This window comes from Carettochelys insculpta, chromosome 1 (genome assembly GCF_033958435.1).
Source record: "Carettochelys insculpta isolate YL-2023 chromosome 1, ASM3395843v1, whole genome shotgun sequence".
In the NCBI taxonomy this organism is placed as follows: domain Eukaryota; kingdom Metazoa; phylum Chordata; order Testudines; family Carettochelyidae; genus Carettochelys; species Carettochelys insculpta.
Genome location: NC_134137.1, coordinates 171642822 through 171666742, shown reverse-complemented (window position 1 = coordinate 171666742; position 23921 = coordinate 171642822). Strand labels below are relative to the sequence as shown.

The 23921-nt window shown below is 47.3% G+C and overlaps 1 protein-coding gene across 6 annotated transcripts in view; it reads left to right on the top strand.

The window, feature by feature from the left end:
- Positions 1 to 3595: 3595 nt before the first annotated feature.
- Positions 3596 to 23921, top strand: part of AGPAT3 (1-acylglycerol-3-phosphate O-acyltransferase 3) — a 170905-nt gene continuing 150579 nt past the window's right edge. For 2 of the 6 annotated variants that reach the window (XM_074995396.1, XM_074995364.1), the window contains exon 1: positions 3597 to 3929. The gene's annotated coding sequence lies outside the window, so the exon portion shown is untranslated. Of the gene's footprint in view, positions 3930 to 4637; positions 4710 to 20591; positions 20804 to 23921 lie in introns of those variants that run through there. The other 4 variants (XM_074995379.1, XM_074995371.1, XM_074995436.1 and 1 more) reach the window with 4 other exon arrangements.

Here is a 23921-nt window from a genome sequence, read left to right as displayed (position 1 = left end):
TCACTGAGATATCAGTGGAGGTAGAAAGGGAAAGACAGAAAGGCTTTCATACCAAATCACACAGGGGCTTCCTTCATCTTTTTTTTTTCTTTCATGTCATTTGTATAATTGCCAAGTTTCCTTTTCCCTCCAACCCAATATTCTTTTCATTTTCTGCCTTTTCTATGTCTGTCCAACCTTAAGATGCTGTGGGAATATGTCATCCTTTCAGATTTGAAGTCTGATTCCTCTAGTTGTTACACATGCCAAATTCCACTCATCTTAGTGAACACGTTGAGCACATCCACACTGCAAAGTAGCACCGACTGTACTAAATAAGAATAGAAATGTGCCCTTTTTCATAATTACAACCATAATTTCAGACCAGAACCAGGCCAGGCAGGTATCAGAGCGTCTTTATAATGATCCAATTTGAATGAACACTTCTGACTGAGGAAACAATGACTTGCTCTAGTTTTGCAACTGAACTTTGTAAGAAGTTAAGATATATCCCTTGTTTGAATGAATATGGCTTTTACTTTGGACATGGCCTTGTAACCCATCATGTGCAATAAAAAGAGATTTAAAGAAACGAATTAAGTTTATTGTACTTTTCTTAACACTGTATCAAGGCAAATGCAAAAGCTGGCATGGAAGTGGGAGAAAAGGATTAGATGACGTGCTGTGTCATTGTGGATTCATTATTGTGGATTACAAGGGGCTATGGCAGCTTTAAACCACGTTTGCCTCATTCCAGCTCTGAGCATTTTGAGACTCAGATGGCTCTTGAGGTGATCTTGGGAACTGTGGGGGCTGCTCCACATTACAGCAGCCCTATAAAGGTCCATGTCAGCATACAGGGATGGACAGTTTCACCCAAGGATTTTATGATTTACTAGGATGGACAGACAGCATAGCCCATCAGACTAGGGTCATCAGAAGACCAATTAGGGAGACACAAGGAGGGGTATAGATGCTCAGGAATATCCTAAAGGTTATTCTAAAAATATGATATAAAACTAGACTTGGCACAGCTGGAATCTGTGCCTGCTGGAATAAATGTGAAATAGGAAATTGCTTCTGAGGTCAGCAGTGTTACAGCACAGGAGTCAGATAATCTAAGTGGCATTTTAAACAACCCAAGAATGCAAATATTTACAGGTGGCTTGCAAATCTTTTTTTCTAGGTAAGATGAATCTGTTTTAGTGTTCTGAATGCCATGAGTAGCTAAGGTAGGAGTACAGTTTTCAGAACAAAATCCATATTTGTTTCATGTCAGATCTTCCAAAGTTGATTCTCTTTTATTGTGATGCACCAACATGCATCATGACTAATGTTTTTCAAGTTCAGTTTGTTTTTAGGTTAAAATGTTGTGAATGTTAGTGCCTAATAGTAGCTTCTGAAATCTTTATAAAGGACTCTGCGTAAGTGACCTGATATTCAAATGTACAGAGCACATGCAATTCCCAGTGAAATCTATGGGATCTGTAAGTTCTTAGCATTTCTGAAAATCAGTATGTATTTAGGTGTCTAAATATATATTTCAAAGCGTAACTTTTGGTGCCAGGATTTGAAAATTTTGTCCTGTATTTTTATAACATCTTAAGTACTTTAGAACTATGTACTGAAATATAAATGTTGCCTATATGTTTACTATGTGATGTGATCTCATCATTAGCATAATACAGTTTTAAATATAAAATAATAATACAAATGTTGGCAATCTATGGGATTCGGTGATGCATAGGTCACAGGAAGGTGTAATATACATAGATTTTTAATCCTACACTTGAATGGGTTTTTTAAATTTAGATCCATGATTGTACTTTTATTATCATTTTTATGTCAGTGGCATGTATAGTCACCTGTGCTTACGCATATATTAATGCATCCTGATGATGTGATCCCCATGTTTTCCAAAGTGGCTCCACCCTTTTGTTTATAATCCTGATTTTCAAATAGATGTGCATGTATGTATGTGTGTTCTTTAAAGGCTTCATCCAAAGGCCAAGGTAGAGCAGGAGCCGGTTAGCTCCTTGTGGACTTGCCAGATGGTTTGTTTACTTCAGTGTCTGCAAGTACAGAGCCTTGCAGCTCCCATTGGCTGTTGGTTGCTGTTCACAGCCAATAAGAACTGTGGGAAGTAGTGGCTCAGCCTGTGCCATTTTCTGCAACTCCCAGAGACTGGAATGTCAAACTACAGCTACTGGGAGCTGAGAGACTCCATGCCTACAGACACAGTTAAAAAAACTAGGTGGTGGCCTGCCAGTGGCTAATCCTTATGAGCTACATCAACTGTTGTGCTGGAGGTTCCCCATCCATGTATAGAGAGAACCCTTGACTGAAGTGGGTTTTGGATCAGGTTCTAAGTGCAACATGCCAGGGTTAAAGTGTTGTTCATTATATGGAGACAAATGCCCAGAATATGGAAGAGACACTGCACAGAGCTGTTTCCCATACCTTACAATGCACTCTGTATAAGCAGGAAAGCTTCCTTCTTTCATGGAGTTAGTTCCATAAAAGATACTACCACCTCCATCTTGTCCCTCTAATACCCTGGGCCTAACAGGTTTAGAACAATGCTGCAAGCAGAATGGAGGACACAAGCAAACAGAAACAGCTGGTCACTTTTAATGACATGAGCTATAGTAAAAAACATCATTTTAATTTCAGCTTGATTAGTATGGAAGCAAAAAAAAAAATCAAACAAACAAACAAAAATATGCAGAGTAAAACATGAGGGGACAAGTTTCTGCACGTGACTGATCTCTTACTCAGTAAGACAATGTTTAATTAGGGCTGTGGGTACTTGCCAAGGCTCAGCCCCAGCACCTCTAGGCATGGCAGTTCAAAGCTTCCACCCCTGTAGTCTTGCCCTGTTAAGAAATCAAAATATTGCTTGTGCTCCAATGCCCTTTTCATGGCACGCACAGCACTGCAGAGAGGTGCAGTGCCTACCCAGTCCCTGCTTACGGCAAGCACCCTCTGTCACTGACCTGAATGGGAAACAAGCAGTTCATCAACAACCATGGTCTCAGTGCTCATCGGTGTCTAAGGCCTCTCTAGTGCCTTCCATCTTTCCCTATCCAGTGCGGAGTGGCTTCGTTTCCGCAGACTAGCTCCGCGCCAATCTACCAGATCATCTACCCATTCTCTGGGGGGTCTGCCTCTCCTATTCGAACCGTCCCTCATGCCGCACACCAGGGTCAAGCCCGCAGTCGGCTACCACTCTAAAGCCTGACACGTGTAACCTAACACTTATTCGGTAGTGAGCTCTGCGGGCAGTGGGCCGGACCCACACAAGCCCATCACCCGCTAAATAAACTTGTTAGGCTTTCGGGTGCCCCAGGTCTGCTTGCTTGTGGGGAGACAGGCTACCAAGGCTGCCCCTCGGAGACCTGACCGAAGGAGCTCTACCCAAAGGGGGAGGGTAGGCAGCTCCCACTCCTCACGCCGCCCCAGCGGCGGGCACTTTCCCGCACGCGGTTGCGAGCCCATCCCGCGGCTGTCCCCGCCCCCGCCCCTTCCCTCTCGGCAAGCTCTGGCCGCCAGCCCGGGGGGCTGAGGGCGGGGCCGGGCGCTGGGAGGGGAAGGCCGGAGCTCGGCGGCTGCATTGTGGCGTGGCCGGGCCGGGCCGGGCTGGGGGGCCAGAGGCAGAGCCGCCGCCGCCGCCTCCCCCCGCAGCCCAGGAGGACCCGAAGCCTGGTTGCACAGGAAGTGGCGGCGGAGACGGCAGCAGCATCTGCCGCACTCAATGAACGCGCCTCGCCGGGAGCCCGCCGGCCGCCACGCTCCGATCCCCGCTCCGCCTCCCGGGAGCAGCACCAGCGGCGGCTGTGGCGCGAGCCCGCTCTGAGCGGGGCAGGCTCTGCTGCAGCTGCGGGTGGCGGCCCAGGGGCTGCAGCCCGGCCGGGCAGGAGCGGAGCCCGCTAAGCCGGCGGCCGCTGCAGGTTGGTGCGGCTGGGGCTGCAGGGGGCGGGGGAGGGGATCCCGCCCGCCCGCCCGCGCCGGGGCATTGCTGCGGGGAGCGCGGTGGCGGTGGCTGCCGCCGTGTACGCGTCTGCCAGTCGCGGCCCTTCCCTGGAGAGCTCCTCCTCCTCCTGCCCCTTTCCCAGCCCGGTCTCCCCCGCAGCCCTCGGGCAACCCCCGTCCCCAAGTCGCCTTCTCCCCGGGGTCTGCCTCCCTCGCCGGGGCAGCTGCTCCCGGGCTCCAGCCCCGCGGGGCGCTGGGACCTGGCTAAGCTTTGCCCCAGGCCAGCCCCGTGGCTTCGGGACGAAGGGATCTTCCGCCCCTGCCGGGGCCCTGCGCTTCCCCTTGAAGCGGACATCTGCCCGCTGTGCCCGGGCTGCACATGGCGGGGAGCCGGCGCCCAGCAGCTGCTGCAGCAGCGCGTAGCTCTCGCCATCCTCCCCGCGCGGCCGGTGTAACAGCCGGGCGTTACCCTGGTCCCCCGCCGCGGCTGGGCATTGCCCCCGGCCGCCTCGGGAGCTGCTCCGGGAGGGTGGCCCCGCCTGGGACCCCCGCTGGCTGCTGCCTCCCCGAGGAGTTGGCTGGCGGTGGGCGGAGGCAGCCCCTGCCTTGCAGCCGCGGGCTGGGCTGTGTGTGTCACATGCCACCGAGGTAGCTGGAGAGCGGGGACCGTCAGCAGGGGGCTTGTCTCCCTTCAGCTCCGTGTCCGTGTTGCTGGGGAAGGCCTGGGGGGCAGATGGCAAGTGTGAAAAAGCAGGAAGGTGTGTGTGGGGGGGGGGGGGCGGGGGAGGCTGCTGCGCACCTATATAAGACAAAGCCGCAAATTTGGGACTGTCCTTTAAAAAATCAGGACATGTGGTCACCCTCTGAAGGGCTGCCTGGCCCTTGGATTGAAGGTGAGATTTGGCTAAGGGGTGTGCCTGCACAAGTAGAAACACTGTGTTAAAGGGATGCATCCTGGGGTATTGCTTTTGTTTGTGTGTGTTGTGTTTTTCTACGTGCCTGACCCATGGAAGCAAATAGAAGGGGCCAGGCAGGGAGCCCAAGAGAGCGGGTATACATGCTGAGCAACCAAGCTAAACAAAGTATCTGAAGAGTCTGGCCCCGTTAGTTTGACATTTGGAAGGGGCTATAATGAAGCATAATGTAGAAATGCAAACTGTTATAGTTTTGTAGTATCTTGCACCAGAGGGTCTCAATGTGCTTTGTCTAAGCTGGTCTCATGAGCCCTTGGCAGTAAATAATGTACACAATATAATTAGGCCTCTTCTCCCTCCTTCCCCCATCACTAGTGCAGTGAATTGGGAAAAGGGTGTGTTTGTTTTTGAATATTAATAATTGAAAAGCAGAAAATGTCACTTGTCTCTTTCTTGGTGAAATCTGCTGTACCTCTGTTAATATGAAGCATGTGCAGAAAATGATTAAAGAATGGTTTAAAAATAAATAGGAAGCCTACCTCTGAGTGGCTCAGCTGTACATGAGCAGGTAGCATGTAACTATAATATGGAGAAGAGAAATTCTGGGGATTTGACAGCCTAAACTAAATATAGTATTGCTGAGTCTTGGATCCTCTTAAGATGATGATGATAGCTTTAATCAACTGTTAATCTAATGTATAGGCACCCAGATCAGTAGTAAAGAATCTTTTGTAACTTTTAGCAAAACTTTTTCTTGGCACCCTCCATGTTGAAACTTTGTCCCTGCGTGTGTTAGGCCAAGTCTAGGCCATTGCTCAGGGGTGTGAAGAATCCACACCATGGAGCTATATTGACCTATCCTACCTTCAGACATTGCTATATCGACAGGAGAGCCTCTCTTGGCAAGGTGGGATTAACTATGCTGATGGGAGATGCTCTCTTTAATGTAAAGGCATCTTCATGTAGAGCACTGCAGTGGCTGTAGCACTGTGTGTGCAGACAAACCCTTAGCATATTGTCTAATTAGGTGTCACCTAATTTTCCTTGAGAACATATTACTTTTATTTTTGAGCCTATCTCCCCTCCTTGAATCTTTGTTTTTGCTGTCTTAGGGAGAAAGGGTATAGCCATTGTGCAAGGCAAGGAAGTGTTACGGTACTTTTGATAATTGGTCTCCTTTCCAAGTAGTTAACTGCTCATGATTTCAGCAAACTGTTCTGTTTTAAAGTCTAATGTAATCTTAATTGGTCTTTCCCCTTCTGCCACTCTGGGGCTAACAGTTCAGGGTCCAGAATCTCAGATGTTTGACAGCACACGGTAAATCACTCTTCTCAATCTGCATTTTTATTAGTCAACAGGTGAACCATCCAGCTTGTTTTGATAGCATTTATTTTGGTGTGAAATTTTGTGCTTGGATATTTTGTTTTACTTTTGTCTGTACTATAACAATGTTTTTGGTAAAGTCCAATATGATTGACTAATCTTAGGTTGTAAGCATTGATTGCAGTGGAACAGATAAAACTTTCATGCAGATTCTTGTACTGGGCCTGCAGCACAGAAACTGCTGATTGACAATGGATGTTAAAGGCAGTGGCTGCTTCTTCAGGTGTCTGGCTTGGGTTGCTGCACTTGTTGAACTCAGCAGAAGACACTTCACTAATTCATCTCTTTTGTAAATTGAATTGGTTGATTTGAAAATATTTAACAACTAATATTTCATGGATGCAAACTAACTCAAGATATGTGCATTTAACACCAGATGTGATTTGCTGTGCTATCTCTAGCATAGACAGTCATGCATTCAACATTTTGGCTTTGAAAAACAGTGATAAGTTACCTTTTACTTATAGGAAAACAAAGCATTGTGGTTCTTGACTCCTTGATGTTTAGACCCAAATCAACTTCCCTACCCCATATTTCATGTTACCAAACTTTTACTGTAAACATTACTTGTACTTAAAAAAATAAAATAAAAAAAAGTAAAAACTGGCTAGTGAAATTGAGTTTAAACATTTTACCCACCAGAAGTCTAGTGTTAAGAAGCTGCACTGCATGGGAGTGTGTGTGATTGAAGTATCTAAGGCTAAGGCTACACTGTTGTTTCTGTACAGTTGTATGCTGAAATAGAAACCACAGGTTCAAACAGGGCTGTTTAGAGCGTGCTGTTTTTTCCTGGTAACCTTTGTCGGACAAAAGCTCTAAATAAGCGCTTATTTCAAACGCTGGTGCAGTGTATAGTCTGCACTGGGTTTGAAATAAGAGGCCTCAAAATAAGTTATGTAATTTGCACAACGCAAATTGTGTAACTTATTTTGAGCTAGGGGTACACTAGCTCTGGCTTAAATGTTTGAGTACTTGCAAAGGAAGCGTATGGAAAGAACTAGTTCTCCTTGTTTTATCTCCCCATAATGGGTAGGCAGATCTTGTAGAAAAACTAAAGAGGTTGGGGTGGGTGGCAGATGGAAATTGAGTTTTCCCTTAAAATGCCAAGTGGATTCTTACTTCCCATAACAAACGAAAGATTCTATCAGAATAGTCACTTCAAGAGGCCAAAATTACAATTTCTCTTGGGTCTGTGATTGCCCTGTTCAGTTGTATTTCAGTGCAACTGAACATTTATCCGTTCTCCAGGTGGAAGCACGTTTCATGATCTGCAGAATGAGTAAGGAAAGGCTCCATTATTCTCTCTAGCCTTTTCCATCCATGTGTGTATTTTTTCCATCCATGTGCAGAATAATTGTTAATGTGCCGAGGCATGGATGCATGTGCATCACCGGTAGAAACCAAAAAACAAGCACACAGCTTACAGGGAACACTGTCATTCAGTTTTACCATCCCACAGCGCAGCCCCTGTGAGCCAGGGTCAGATGTCATGGGCCAGCAGTGAGTGAGTTACTGCAGTGTAGACATGCCCAAAGAGAGACAGGGCTCAGACCTGGGACTGGCACAAAGGAAGTGGAAGAGGAAGCAAAAATGATAGCTACAGTGTCATGGGTGAAGGATGCTGTGGTCTTGGAACACTTACCCTTGAATCCTCTGTGCTAACTACAGGATTTGAGATCGTCTGTCAGGTGACTAATAAATTGTTACTTTCTTTGGCAAAGATTGTCTGGTGTTAATGCAATTATTTACTAAGAGCATTCTGTCCTGAATGACCAAAAACTAAGCCTTCCCTGGGGGTCTGGTCTCAGGGAGCCATGCCAAAGGAGGAGGTCCACCCAAAGGCCCAGCTTGCAAGTTGTGTAGGTCACAGGCCTGTCTCTGGGGAACTTTGTGGATCCCGAGGGTCTGGATTCCTAAAGAAGTCATTCTCAAGGGACTGGTTACAGCCTGGGGCGTAGATCATACTTTATGGGTCTGTGACCATAGTCAAGATAGGTTTTCAGCCACCCAGTTTCCATGGGAGCTTGGTGGCTCCTGGGGACATGCTTTGGTCAGCAGACCTGACTTATTCTTATGCACTCTCAGTTTGAAATCTACTCTCAGCAAGAATCTGAAAGTGAAATATGGGCATTTTATTTGTGTCTGCCCCTGTCAAAGGGGTGGGGTTTATTTGGAGGATGTGTAGTCTGAGCATGGAAGATAATTCAGAAAGTGACCAAACTGTTTTCCAAAAGAGAAATTACAGGTCTGAAAGCCTGCTGGAAGGGATGGGGGGCAGAGGGGAAATTAAGAGAATAAAGAGGCAGGGTTTGAGGGTGTGCTGAGGGATGGGTGGGGGGGTGATGCGGTTGAGTGGTAAGCTTTGAAGACCTCACATTGGGGGAGGGGAGTGAAAAAATTAAGTGGGGCATGAGGATGAATGGCAGGGAGATTGGAGGATCCTGTCAGTCCCACATTTCCCCCTCCCATATGTGTGCTGAGATCTGCTGTGAGGGATGTCTTGCCCCTCTGGGGAGTGTCTACCCCGCTTTCTGAGCTGGGATCTTGGATGGTCCATGAAGGTAATGTAATTTAATCTCCATGAGTACCAGGTAGTACAAAGTTAAGATGCGTGCCAGTCCTGCTAATTGGGCCCAGTTTTGGATCAGTGGGTCATCTAACAAAATGACACATTGTGACAGTAAAGCTGTAGGTAAAAATATACACTTCTGAGTATGATTACTCTGTTATCGGCATTGGAAAATACAGCCTGACTGTCTTGATCTATGATCTTGGCTGATTTCATAATAAGATGGAGTGATCAAAAGCTGGGCCTGGTTACTTCTTGCAGGGAGACCTGCGGGGAAGCCCCAGGTGTTCCAGGAAGTGGCGATGATGATTGAGGAGCTGGAACAGCATCTTTGCCCGCAGTCAATACTTATTGATATGTTGGGCTGGTGCTGAAAGGGTCTTCGTAATATCTCCTGGGTCAGACTGAAAACGACTGATTGTTTTTGGCACTTGTGGCAGTTTTGCAAAAGGTGCCACTTTGCAGTTAGCCTAAAGCAGTTTAATATTGGCCTGTACAACAGCAAGTTTTATCAGCTACAGTGAAGGCAATTGTACTGGGATATAAATTTTATTACTTTTGCGTAAAAGAAATATTTTTTCATAATTGTAGTATGTTGTTCATCAGGAGTCTCGATGTCTTAAACTGTAATCTGGGTTTGTCAAGAAATAAGGCAAATGAATAGTTTCCTTCGACATGAAAGAATAGACTCAGCACCTACACCCATTAGTTACTTAATCAAAATTACCACACATGGAAAATATAAATCAGTTATATTTTCTCTTTCATTTTTGACTGAAATAAGTTAGTGAAACAAGGTAGGTGATGTAATATCTTCACCAACAGAAGTAGGTCCAATAAACAATCTTTCAAGCTTACATAGAGCTCTCTAATATCCTGGGACCCGCTCAGCTACAATAACACTGCATAAGGTAAATGTTGTCCAGGATACATAAGCTTTTGCTTGGTTTTGCATATCAAGCAGTAAACAGTCTATACTGTGCCTGCTACAGTTATGTGATGAAGTACATAATTCATGTGAAATTCTCACTGGAGTTAACGGCACGTAAAAGAAGAATATGACAATATCTTGCATTTCTTCTTTTCAAAACACTTCACAAATGTTACAAAATCTGCACAACTTAATGTAGTAAATATTGCCCTTTTTTATGGTGGAAGACACAGTTAATTGACATTGTTATGGTCTAAGATGTTAGTGGGATTTTCAGAAGTGCTCGAAGCCTGGTCTTCATTTAAAAGTTAATTATTTTGGTTGGGGCGGTGAGGACTTGATTCTTATACCCAGTATATCTCATTTCCCATGCTGTACAAGAATATGCTGTACAGATACAACTGCATTAACACTGATGAGAGTGGGATGTGTTGTATTACTTTAATTATACAAGTAGCAGGGATGTTAATGGCTAGCTGGTTAACTGATAAGCTTCACCCTAAATGGATGAAGCTTACTGGTTACCATTAACCAGTATGCATTGGAGCAACCCCTCCCCCCCCACGGCCTGCTGCAGGCAGAGGTGGCTCTAGCTCCAGAGCGCCACTGCAGGTGGGGATGTTCTAGCTGGGCTCCCCCATCAGTGGTGGCCCCGGAGGGGTTGGGGGCAGAGCTTGGAAGGTGGTAAGAACACCTAGGGAGGCTGCTCCAGCCTGGCTGCTCTGGTCCCATTGGTGCGTCCCTCCTTATGGTGCTCCTGGGCTGGACCGCCGCAGAGCGGGGACTGCACCTGTGGTGGAGCTGCAAGCAGGGCTGCTTTAGCCTGGCTAGAGCATTCCCTGTCTGCTGCAGGGGCGCTGCTCCATTCTGGGCGGAAGTGGCTCCCCCAGCTCCCTGCCATTCTGTTAATCACTTAACCATGTAAACAGTTTAAGTAATTAAATGGGACTTTACATCCCTAACCAGTAGAGTGATAGTAACATCCAGCTTATACCGGTGTCTGATAACTCTGAGGATAAATTCTGTTGACTAACAGGGCTCCCTCTCATTTCTTCCGTCTGCGAGCAGAATACATTTGACGTGCCCCAAGGCGTGTGTGGCTGTGCACCACCAGGAGAAACACATGCTGCCCACTGTGGGTGACTGCAGGCACTTTGCTAATCAGCTGGGCGGCCCCTGAATCTCCTGGGTGGCTGCCCCAGTGCTCAGCTTACAGGGACCCCTGGATTCGGAATGTGGGAAGGAGCTCAGGCCTGAGGCAGAAGATTGAGGGGGGGAGGGCTCCAGGGTGGGGGAGGGATGAAATGCTCAAGCTGCAGCGGAGGGTTGGTTGGGGGTGGGCTGCAGGGTGTGGCAGGAGGGATGAAATGCTCAGGCTGCGGCGGAGGGTTGGGGTGTGCGGGTGGGGGTGGGCTCTGCCTGGGAGAGTGGCCTCTGGGGTGGGACTGGAGATGAAGGGTTTGGGGTGCAGCTGCGTGGGGGCTGTGGGATGGGGAGAGACGAGGCTGGTGTGTGGTGGGGCAGTGTAGCAGTAGGAGACTGACCAGCTGGGGTTGGGGCTCTGAATGTTGCTGGCGCCCTGGGCAGCACAGCCCCGGTGCACCCAGACTCCACCCCAGTGCTTGGGCAGCTGCGCAACGTGGTCCCTGCTGCCCTGGTCAGTCCTGGGGATCCAGGGGCCAGGCAGTGCCGTGGCTGCACTCCCAGCCTCAGGTTCCCCTTGCACTCCGCCAGCCCCCTGCCCCGACTCCTGTGCCTCCCACGTCTCCCAGCCCTCTGCCCTGAGTTCCCTCACAAACCCCACCCCCGTGCCCTGAGCTCCCCACTCTCCATCTCACATTTAAGTTGCTTACAGATACTGTCCTATCCCAACCCCCCTGCTGTGAGGCCGCCCCTCCTTTGGCAGCGGGGAGGGGGGGTTGCAAAAGGACAGTGCCTGTAAGAAATTTTAATTCAACTGCTGCTGGCCAGGGCAGTTTCATGCTGGGGCTGGACAAGAGTTGGGGGAGGGGCGCCTCTCCCCACCACAGCCCTAAGCCCCTGCATGGGGCTTAATAGGCTTCTCTGCTGGTACACAGCGTACACTGGAGGGGGTGGCCAACCAGCGGCTCTTTGATCAATGAAATGCGGCTCCTGCTTGGAGCCGCACATCCGAACTGCTCATCGCCGCTCTGCACGTGTGCCCCAGCGCCTGATTAGAGAAGCGCGTGGGTGCGGCTCTGGGGACTCCCAGGCTTTGGGTTAGAGTGGGATGCGCTGCGGGGGGGGGTGCCTGGCTTTTGTGAATGGGAGGGAGGTTGGGTTAAAGTGGGGGGCTGGGAGTGCCTGGCTCTGTCGGAACAGTAGGCCATTGAGCCATGTATTATATATTTATTTTTATCTCTGTCTGTCTAGATAGATACATACGTGGCTCTTTGCGCTCTATCCACTGCTATTTGGGCTCTTAGTCTCTAACTCAGCGGTTCCCAACCCTTTCCAGACAGGGACCCATTCTAACAATTCAGGAAGACTTGGTGACCCACAGCAATTCAAAAATGGGGGTGAGGGTGGGGGAGTGAGAGCAGTGCTGTAACTAGCTCATTTTGCACCTGAGGCAAGAATATAAAATTGCGCCCCCTCACGTTTATATATTCATAGTGGTTATTTTGTAGAAAAAAGGAAAATACGTTAATAACAACACTAAGTTTATTATAGTTGATCTGAATTGTGGTGAAAAGACTCCCACCCCCGCAAAATGCTCCCCCACTGTTCCCCTAGCTTAAACCCCACACTCAGAGGCTGGAGGGGCTGCGGGGAGTTACACTCGGGACGGGGGAGATACAAACAAAAAAATGGAAATGACAAATCAGCTACATAGAACATAAGGGGGGGCAAAGAGGAGACAGGAAGAGGGGTGAAAATTACTTGCAGCAAGAGTCTATTAAGTGGCTTGCCTGGGATGGCTACGAATATCTAAGATAGAAAAGCTGTCTTTGTAATGTGTAATTGCTTCACTATTGATAGAGGGAGCTGCAAATGGCTTCTTTACGGCTCACATGCAGCTCCGAGCTACTGGTGACCCTTAACAAATCTAATGGTGACCCATGTTCGGGTCCCAACCCATAGGTTGGGAATCCCTGATCTAACTCGCTGGCCACCCCTGGCCTAGAGGGAACTTTGATTGTGACTTGTGCTTCTAAATCACTTATGCATCTTAGGCTAGAGAGTTTGGTGGTGTGCTGCTGGGTGGTAGTGTTCACTTCAGGAAACTCCTCTTCTAGTCTTTGTGCAAATAAGTTTGGTTTCCTTCTAACTCTCACTTCTGCTTCTTATGGTAGATCATCACAATTCAGCATCGCTGGTGGTCTCAGTTTGAGTCCAATCTTCCAGTCTATTTGTAGAGCACCTGCAGACTCACTGTTTCGGCTTTGGCCAAGCCTAAACTCTTGCTTTCCTGAGCACCAAATTTGCGCTGGTGTAGTCAGGGTAATTCAGCTGGTCACCCATGTAACCACTGAAGTCCGATTTCAAGGGTAGGCAAAGGAAATGGAACGTGTTGTTGTCCTTGTTAGTCATTTTGGCTAGAATAGCTCAGACCACATCTTTCCTTAAACATGGCTTGTCTGCTGAGAAATATTTATTTGTAATTCGTTTTTGGAGGTTTGTGCTCGTCTTTGTGCTAGATTCGTTTATCTATAATTGTTCTTATACCATGAAAAATGTACGTTGCATGAGTATAAATTGCATGAGTGAAATAAAGCACTGTTAGAAAGATATAGGTTTCTATGATAACTAGCATTATAACCAAAGTAGAGCTCATATCTGTTAAAAACCTTAGGTTATTAACACTGAAATAAATTTAAAAATTTATACTATTTTATTGTATTTCAATTTCACTAATTTTTAACAATGAAAACTAAACTAACCTGTTTCCTTCCCTGTTTAACAGCACGCTGCTGACTGAGCTGGTTTGACTTCTACTGCTCTCAAAGAACATTTAAATCTTTTCACTCCTCCTTCCTGAGTAACCCATCCTCAGTATAAAACAAACAAAGAGAGAAGCCATGGGGGAGCGGGGGGAAATCTGTATGCCGGCTAGGTTTTCTAAAAGCCCTTTCGGTTTTGAAGATTTCTGAAAGTATCATGGGTAGAGCAAATAACTAATGCAGAGTATTGGAGATTATTGGAACTCAGCAAACACTAGTCACAGATCTTACGAAAAGAAATATTACAAGGTGCTGCGGGCAGTGCAGGCTTCTGGCCACTGGAAGTGAAATTTTAATGGCAGAAGAACCCAAGGCAAAAAAGGGTTTTTGGATGGCTGCCATAGATAGTATCTTTGAGTGAATCTAAAGGATTGTTCATCCACAAAGATATTAGCAGAGCATGGTACAGAAAGAGCTACCAAGGTTGCAACCCCCACAGTAATGAAAATGCCACATAAGAAGAAGAAATGACCTTAAATGTGGAGCCTAACTGAATACCACTTCTTATAAATTGTCCGCACGTTAAATTGGAAAGAAACTTTCATGGCTTTGTGGGACATAAAGCAATCTTCAATCTGAATGGGAAATGTAGTTTGTTTGCTTGCTAGGAATACACCTGTCATGATTATCCATTATCGTGCCTTTCTTACAGCAAGTATTTCACAGTGCAAGACTGACAGACAGCATTCATCAGTGTGGTTCAGTAGCTGCTAAATGCAGCCCATCATGTTGTTTACTCAGTTGTTGAAAGTGATGATGAAGGCTCTTCCTCCAGTTCCTTCTGCCACGATTCCCCAAAAAGCACTAAAATTATTTTTTTTTTATGTTTAATTTTGTACTTAATATGTTTAATGCAGTGAGTTCCCCCACTACCCCTTTCTCTCTAAGACATAAAATAAACTCCAAATGCCAATCTCAGATGTTGTTCAAGGGAATTATTATGTGAATTGCTTTCAGTCTTCCCTTTGTTTGGTATGCTTGTTTCTAGTCAAGGCAGCATGCACAACCTTTCAGGGTGGCTGGGTAGAAAGGAGTACTTGGCAATAGACAGCTTGCATGCCCGTGTCAGAAGGATTACTGCAGTGTTCCCTTCCATTTTTTTCCGTCTATATGCAGAATAAATTTTATGTGCACAGAGGCATGTGCAGATAAACACGCATGCTGCTGGCTGTGGGTGCTCCGCTAACTAGCTGGGCAGTATTTGAATCTCTTCTGGGTGGCTGCCCAAGCATTCAGTTTACAGAGAACACTGCGGGAAAGATATGGCCCATGGTGCGGATTTGGCCTCCCAAGCCTTTTAATCTGGCTAGTGGCCCATCCCTGCGGCAGCGAGCAACGTTGCTCAGAGCAGCTGTCTGCTCACTGTGATTCTCTGGGCTGTGGAGTGGGAAGGGCTTGTGCAGCACAATTCTCAGCTCCCATTGGCCAGTTTCCAGCTTATAGGAGCTGAGAGATTTTGCTGGGGGAGGGAGCAGCAGATGGAGCCCTCTCTTTCCCCCTCCCCACAGTGCAAAGAGCCACGTGGAACAGCCAATGGGCTGGGACTGGTGGCAGGCAGGGAAGCCTGCCTGAAAGTGCTGCAGGCTGGGAGTCACCTCAGTAAGTGCCTCTTGGACAGAGCCTGCCTCTGGCCCCTCCACTCCTGCACCCAAACTCCCTCCCAGACTCTGCACACCTTAATGCCCCACTGCTAGCGTAGAATCCTGTGTCCATACTCGCTCCCAGACCCTGCCCCCCAATACTTTGCCCCAGGTCACTACTGAACCCTCTGCATCTTCTCCCCACCCCACCTGTCCCAGGTCACAACTCCCTCTCAGACCCTGCACCCTCTCCTACATCTCTTCCCCCAGGTCAGAATCCTCTCCTGTAGCCTACACCCCAATGACCCATTTCAGGCCACACCTCCCTCCACCCAAACTCCCTCTCAAACCCCACACTGTCTCCTGCACCCTAGTCCCCTACCTCGAGTTCCCTTCCGCACCCAGCCTCCGTCCCAGACCCTGCACTGCCTCCATAGAAAGCACAGCCCTTGACCACTTAACACAGTCTTGGTGTGATCCCCCTCCCCCTGTCAAAAATTATTGCTCACTGGTGTTCTGATACCACTTCAGAAGCAGCCTTAATGGGCTCCAAAGAGGACCACAAGCCACCTGGAAGTTTACTTTTTGAAATACAGCTCTGGGCTTGGAGGAGGAAGGGAAGAAAGGACATGCAGGGAGGGACTAATTGTCAGAAGTTTCCCCCTTTTTCTGCACTTAACATTGCCCTTGAAACCAAGCTCTGATTAAAACTGGCATTGCAGGTTGTCCTCCTCATCGCAACCACAGTGACAGCAGTGAATTGTCGCCTCGAGAGGCAGCACAGGAGTGAGGGTAGTACGCCCTCACTTCTGTGCTGGAGCAATCCAGGGAGCTGGGCTCATGGCTTCTGCCCTCCCCACCCCCTGGGGTGCAAAGCTTGGGGCTTCCTCCCCCTGAGCAGCTCCTGCCAGGCTCTGGGCCTTCTGTCTGCCCCCTCCCACCCGTCTTCTGTCATAGCTGCAAGTGCACAGCTCTGGGATTCTTTCCTGCAACCCCCAGGACTGGGGGCTTCTGCTCCCAGCAGATGCAGCTGGGAAAAGCCCATGGTCTGGGCTTCTGACCCCCCCACCACTCTAGCAGGGGCTTGGGGGAGCCTGGGCTTGAGGTTTTTGAACCCTTTCCCATCTTCAGCTTGGGTTCGGGACTGTAGCCTGTGGGGCTCAGTGTGTCCAGGCTGGGGGGATTCTGTCCCCATAGCTCCTGCCAGGACTTGGGATGACCGATAGGGGCTACCAAGCTCGGGCTGCTTCTGGGGCTGGGAAACCCATTTTACTCATGGTCCTTCAAATTGGTTGGGGGCCCTGTATTAATCTGCTGCTGGCCTGGACTAGCTGCTTGGAACCCCCAGAAAGTACCTACCTTCACCTCCAAGAAACTTGTCTAGCCCAACCCTGAAGGCAGCACAGAAATGTGGGTGGCAGTCTTGGGACTCCTTCCCCACAATAGGTTTGCTCCCGTCCACCCCCACCCCTGATGTCCACCCGCTTTTGGGTTAGGGCTTCCCCAGTTAGAGCACCATGAAGTTTCAGATATAACCACCTGAAATTGTGAAACTGACCAATTAAAAAACCCTTGGTCTGTGGAATTGACCAGAACAGACTGAATTTTGTGGGGCCTGAGTTACAATGGTTAATTTGAAGAATTTTGGAAGGGATAAACGCTGTATGATCCAGGGATTAAAAGAGTCTCTAACAGGGAGTAGGATGATACCTTCACGGGGGCACAAATTATATTGTAACTGTCTATGGCTGGATTTTTATACTGAGACGTGGTGCTGGCCACTGCTAGAAATGTGTTTCTGAACTAGATGGATGTTGTGTCTGATCCAAAATGACAAATCTTATGTTCCACAGGATAGTGTGGCAGGGCCAGGTCAGAGGGCTCCTTCAGAGGGAGAGAAAGGCAGCCCAAACAGGCAGAAGGACCTGCTAAATAGAAGCAGGGCAATTACAAGCAGCTGGGTGGGAGCTGGCTCAGCCAAACTGGGGCCAGCTGACTTCACTACTGGCTTGATAAGAGGCCTTTAAAAAAACAAAAAAAAAGCCCCTCCACAGTTGAAAGGAGAGGAGGAGACAGAGGGAGGACTCGTTAGGAAAGACAGAATTAAAGAGCTTAAAGGGAAAGCAAGGCAGACCAGGTTTGGGGTCAGGAGAGCAGAGGAGGGAGCCCCTGGAACAGTGGCCAGGCTCCCTGCTCTGGACACATTGCAAGCCCCAGCCCCTGGGAGAAAAGCGGTGGGAGACTAGAAAGAGCAAGGAGACTAACCTGAACCGTGGTCAGGGTAAGAGGGGCCCTTGCCACAATAGACACGACCGACAAAGCCACAAGGGGTTAGGAACTGTTGCCCATTTAAACTTTAGCAAAATTATGTTGCCACAGTAAACAAATATTCAGCTGTGTGTTATCCTATGGTATCTTTCCCTCTGCAGCTATGCAGTTATAAGTTAGAGATGAAGAGCCAGAATAGCAGTGGATAGAGTGCAAAGAGCCACATATATATTTCTCTTCCTCTCTCTCGTTATTTGTTTTTTATCTATCTATAGATGGACATATAAATTCTAACGTGGCTCAGTTCTCTCTTCTCGCCCCTAAGTCAAGCATCCCCAGCTTTCCTGTTCTAACTGAATGCCCTCTCCCCAGAGCCAGGCACCCCCAGCCCCACTCCCGCTCTAAGTGAATGCCCTCCCCCTCTCACTAAGCCAGGCACCCCAGTTCCCCCTTCCCTGAATGGAGGCCCCCAACCCCTACTGCCAGGCTTCCGCCCCTGACTCTAATTCCATGCCAGCAACTCGCCGGAGCCACCGCTGCTGCTTCCACCACACGTGTCTCCCACCAAGTAGTGGGGGATGTGGGTGGAGCAGGCAGACAACACTCCCAGGTTATGGCTCTGAGGAGCTGCATTTGGCTCAAGAGTCAAGGGTTGGCTTCCCCTGCTGTACATTCTAATCCACCATGAGGTTTCTACAGAGTTTTTTGTAGAAGGTATTTTCATCCATAAATGTCACTTACCAAAGGACTAGTCTCATTAGACAACTATAGGTCAGTGTATCTGTTAATATTTTTAGCTTGTCTTGATCGGTCCTTTATTCTTCCTGTCCAGCTACAGATTTACTTAAACTTCAAGTATGGATTTAAATAAATTGCCAAATCACAGTAACAAGCACCTAGTCTTAATAATGGTGTACATAATAGATAAGTGATTGGACTAATGACATGTTTTGTCTACGTACATATATTCTTCAGACTTCAAGTTAAGAACAATTTTTCCTGTGTTTGCTGCTAACTTTTGTTGTTGCTCCTGTGTAACCATTTTTCCTCTTACAGAAATATTTTGTTGTGGGTGAGAAAGAGGGAGGGTTTGAGGGTGGGAAAAGAATTTTATTTAATTAAACAAAATTGCTTTCACCTTTTTCTCAGATCTGTAGCTCTATATCATTTATTAATAAAAAATTCAAGGAGAGGTAATGAAATTAATGAAAATCAAGATGGGTTTCTGGAAAATGAATCTGGTCTAACTTGATTTTTTTTGGGATGAAGTTACAAGTTTGGCTGATTAAGGCAATAAGATTGATATAATAGACTTCTGTACAGTGTTTGACTTGGTACCACGTGACATTTTGATTAAAAAGCTAGAACTGTATATAATTAAATGTATTAAAAGCTGACTGACAGGTCTGAAAGTGTAATCATATGCCAGGTCTACACTAATGGGTAAGATCAAATTAAGATACGCACCGCCATTTATGTTAATTACATAGCTGGAGTCAATGTACCGTGATTTGTGCTTCCACAGGATCTTGACTGTGGGAGGTCAATGAAAGTGAACATTCCTGTTGACTTCCTGTACTCCTCACAAGGAGCAGAAGTACTGGTGCTGACAGAAGCACCCTGTGAATTCGATTTTAGTGCATCTCTACCAGATGCGCTATATCGAACTCTGGAGGATTGACTGTGGAAGTGTCAGTCTTCTGCCGAACTTAGACAAGTCTTTCAATAGGTAATAGTAATGGAGCAGGCATGTTTCCAGTAGCAATCTGTAGGGACTGGTTCTTGGTCCTACACTATTTTGAGTTTTTAATTAATGACCTGAAGAAAACAAAATTATCACTGATAAATCCTATCAGCTGATAGGAATAAGGGGATTTTAAGTCAGCGGGGTACCTTTGTAAAGGGCCCTGTGTAGACGAGCCGCGCGCGATCGAAATGCAGCACTCTTGAAGTGCCATGGCCAGCAGCATGCTAATGAGGCACTGAATATTCACTTCAGCGCCTCATTAGTATTCTCCCATTTGGCCATTAGCACGGCCCTTTTGGAATTTTGTCCAAGTGTGGCCGCAGCTGTAGTTATGCCAGTAGTAGCGCTTCTGTCAGCAGAGCAAACGTTGTTCATGGAGCTCATATGCCAACAAACAATCTTGTTCTGGTGGTATAAATTACATCTACACGGTGGGACTCTGCTGGGATAGCTATGTCTGAGGACCATGAATTTGGTAGTTCCATTTTGGTCAATTTCACAGTTTAGGATTTTAAAAAATTAAAAATTTCATGATTTCAGCAATTTAAATCTGAAATTTCACAGTGCTTTATTTTAGGGGTCCGGACCAAAAAGAGTTGTCGGTGAGGGGTTGCAAGACAGGTTGTGGTATTGCTACTTTTACTTCTGTGCTGCTGACGCTGGTGTTGCCTTCAGAGCTGGGCAGCTGGAGAATAGCAGCTGCTGGTCAGGATCCTAGCTACAAACTGAGAGCCGCTACCAGCATCAGGATCAAAGTACCAAAGGAATGGTATGGTATTGCCACCCTTACTTCTGTAGGGAAGTTGCCTTTAGAACTACTCACCAGCCAGCAGGCACTGCTATCTCTCTGCTCTGCTTTGAAGGCACAGAGGTATGGATGGCAACATCATGTCACCTCCGAATAATCTTCTGGCCCCTATCCGTCCCCCAACCACCATGTGGATTGGGAATCCCAGTTTGAGAGATGCTGGTGTCCCCCATGACATCTGAATAGCATAGGGTAAAAGTACGTGAAATCAAATTGTATGTCCATGATGTGTTTTTCATGGCCGTTAATTTGATAGTCCTAGCTATACCAGCAAGCATTTATATTGAAGAGTTTGAGTTGTTGCAGCTGATGTCACCTAGCTTGGACCTCCTTGTTGTCCTTTTCTCCTGCTTTCCCTGTACCCATTCTCCTGTCCTTTCCAAGGAATCTTCAGGCCTTTTAACTTACTGCTTTCCAGCCTTCTGGTCTGGATTTGAAAATTTAGCTTTTTGACAAAACTTTGTACTTTGTCCAGCAGGTCCTTTCATCATTGCAATTGTTCCCTGTTGTTGAAACTGTTGAAATCTTTCCATGAAGAAAAGCTCTTTGAAGTTCCCAAGCAACTGGAGTATTGTAGCTTAACCTTTAGTGTAATGAGGATGTGTTGGTTTTCCAAAGAATCAGAAGCTACGTTTGAAATTATATGTGGAGACAAAGACACAGGATTGAGAATCATCTTGTTCAAAGGTAGTTATTGCATAACATAATATGTTGGGTAGTTGTAATGATGTAATTGTTCCCAAATGTTTAGCCAGGCATTAGGCATGCCGTGACCCACAGCAGAATTTTTGAGATGTTTGAAACAGCTGAAAACTTCTTCGTAGGATGGAGAACACCCAGACGAACGTAGATTGTTAATAGGAGTTGCCCGTTGGGCCCCGGTCATATATGCCTAATGGAACTAGCACTGGGGTTCTTTGGTGGCAGATTTTCAGAACTGGTGATAAGCCATTGAATGATTCATGGTCTGATCATGGCTGACTTCTGCTGAGATACGTTATTTTTGGATGTACCCCAGCATGCTGTAATTAAGTTTCTGACTTCTGGATTTAGGCAGTGATGACTCTCCCAGCTTGCTTCCTCCTTACATGTTCAGTGTAACATAAGCTGGTACTCCCTGCTGGTACTTGAAAACTTCCCTGTCCTGAGTCAATTTGGGGATCAGTGAACACTAATTTCTCTTCTTTAAAAAGATGCATATACTTATTTAATGAGGTATTCATTACAGAGTGAGTTGTGTGGCAGTCTTAACAAAATAGATTTTGTGGAAATAAGTAAAGTAAAACGGTAGCATGGATTTTGAGTGAAGCTGTTTTCTATAGATGAGCTGTAATGCAGTTGTTTGACCCATTTGGTTGACAGAGAAGTATCTCAAATCCATACCAGCTAATCTACAAATAGAATTAATCAAAAGCTAATGTAAAAGACAGTCCACGTGGTATGAAAAGTCATTTAAAGGAGACTTCATACTCTGATTGACACAGGTCCTTGGGTTACTGTCCTTTTGGTAGCTAAAATAGAGCACTTTATCAAGTACTACATTATGAAAAATAAGCGCTATGTAGTAAGAGCGTGTAAAATGAGTTATGGACGTAGCATTTGGGAAATACTTGATGGCCTTAGAGAAAAGAGTAAAAAGCAAACTGTCCCTACACCCACCCCCGCAAGGTATACATACCGCCAAGCAGGGCCATCCTTAGAGGGCTGCAAGGCCTGTCACAATCCCCTCCTCCACTGCAGGGCCCAACCCCACTGTGCCTCTTTGCCCCCTCCCTCAATCTGTGCAAGCTGGGAGCTTAGGGGGGTGTGGGAGGCTTGCATAGCACAGCTGCAGGGATCGTCCCTCCTCTCCTGCACTCGCTGCGGCGGTAGAGGGACTCAGTATCTTGCTCCGCTCTGCCCCGTTGCCCTCTCGCAGCCTGCTGCCTGGGCACCATGGAGATATGCTCCCTAGGGAGGCTTTTCTCCCTGCCTCTCTCAGGCACCACCATCCCAGTGCTCAGATAGGCAGTGCCCAGCAGAGATGTGGAGAAAAGCCTCTCCAGGGAGCCATGAGCTGCCGTTCACCCAGCTGTGAGGGGGAGCAGGAGCGGTGGTGGCAGAGATACGGGGCAGCCAGGGGCAGAGCCTCTACTTCCTGTGCCTGCCAGGCAGAGCCTGTGGGCCAGTTCCAGCCCCAGCTTGCCTCATCCAGCCTGTGAAGCTTGGGGCTTCTCACCCCTCAGATGCTGGGCAGGGGATCCCTGAGCCCCAGGGCCTGGATCCAGACAAGCTGGGGTCTGGATCTGGACTGCGGTCCGGGGGATCCCCAACCCTGGATAAAAGGGACAGGAAAATGTTTGAACTGTGGAGTGGAAAGCGCTGAGTGTTTGTCATGAGGGAAAGTGGAAGTTGTTTTGGAGAAGGAAGGAAAGAGTTGTTTGGTGTCCAGACACCCCAAGGAAAGAACAGAATAATTTACCCCCGTGGCCCCCAAATAAAAAGACCAATTGATTCAGGGGAACAGTTGTATTGACCTGTAACTTAACGAGTAGTCCTATGGCATCTTAGAGACTAACATTTATTACGTCACGACCTTTTGTGGTTCAACCCCACTTCTTCAGATGAGTTGGAGTGGATATTGCAGGATCCAGGGTATATATTGTCCCAGAGAAGCTACGTGTTAGTTGTCGGACCAGTGTTAATGAAACTAATTAAGTCAGGCTGACTATTTCTCATTCATAGCCTGTGATGTGGGAATGCAAATATCAAAGGTGGGGATCCTGCTTTTGTAATGTGTTAATCTGTTAAGATCTTTATTCAAGTCTAAGTTGATAGTGTTGTACTTGTAAATGAATTTCAGCTGAGATGTCAGCTTCTGTAATTGTTTTTTTTTTTTAAATTTTTTAAGAAGAATGGCTACTTTTAAATCCATTGTTGAATGTCCAGGGAGGTTAAAATGGTTCTCTACAGGATTGTGTGTTACCATTCCTGATGTCTGATTTGTGTCCATTTATCCTTTGGTGCAGAGACCTGTCCAATATACAGTAAACCCTAGAGTTGCGTGGGGGGTTGCATTCTTGCAGCCCCTGGGTAACTCAAATTTTCATGCAAGTCAAGGGGAGATGGGAACCAGAGCTGGTCAGTTTCCAGGCTCCCAGAGTGTCAGGGACCTGGGAGCCCTGGGGCAGCTGGGTTCCTGTCTCCCTACCACTTGTGGTACCCAGGAAACTGACCAGGGCAGCAGCCTCCCTCAGTTTCCTAGCTCCATTGGAGGGGAGCCAAGAATCAGGGGCAGCCTGGCTCAGCCTCCCCTCCACTCCCTGGAGCCAAGAAACTGACCAAGGCTGCTGCCCTGGTCAGTTTCCCAGCCCTGCAAGTGAAGGGGAGCTGGGAGCCAGGTGGCCACCTGGTTCCCAGCTACCTGTCACTCTGAGAACTGAGAAACTGCTCCTGTTGGGGGCCTAGCCATGAGTCAGGCTGCTACCTGTGACAGGAGTGGTTTCCTGCTCCTGTCAGCGGCAGCAGTTGCATTAACCCAAGACTACCGCAGCTTGGTTTTGCGTATCTCGAGGGCTTACTGTACACAGCAGAGGGGCATTGCTGGCTCTTATTAGGAAAGGGAATATATCTAACATGAAAGTGTAAAGCCTGAGGTTCTGCCTTTTTCTCTTTCCTGTGTAACTTGTGTATGTTTATCATTACTAGTTCATCTTCAATTTGGTAATTTTTTTTCTTTTATCCCTCCCCCCCCACTGGTCTCTGGTGTGCAGAATTTGTGCCTTGTGTGCATGCTAAAGTGAGCTGACATGCGTGTTGGCGGGAG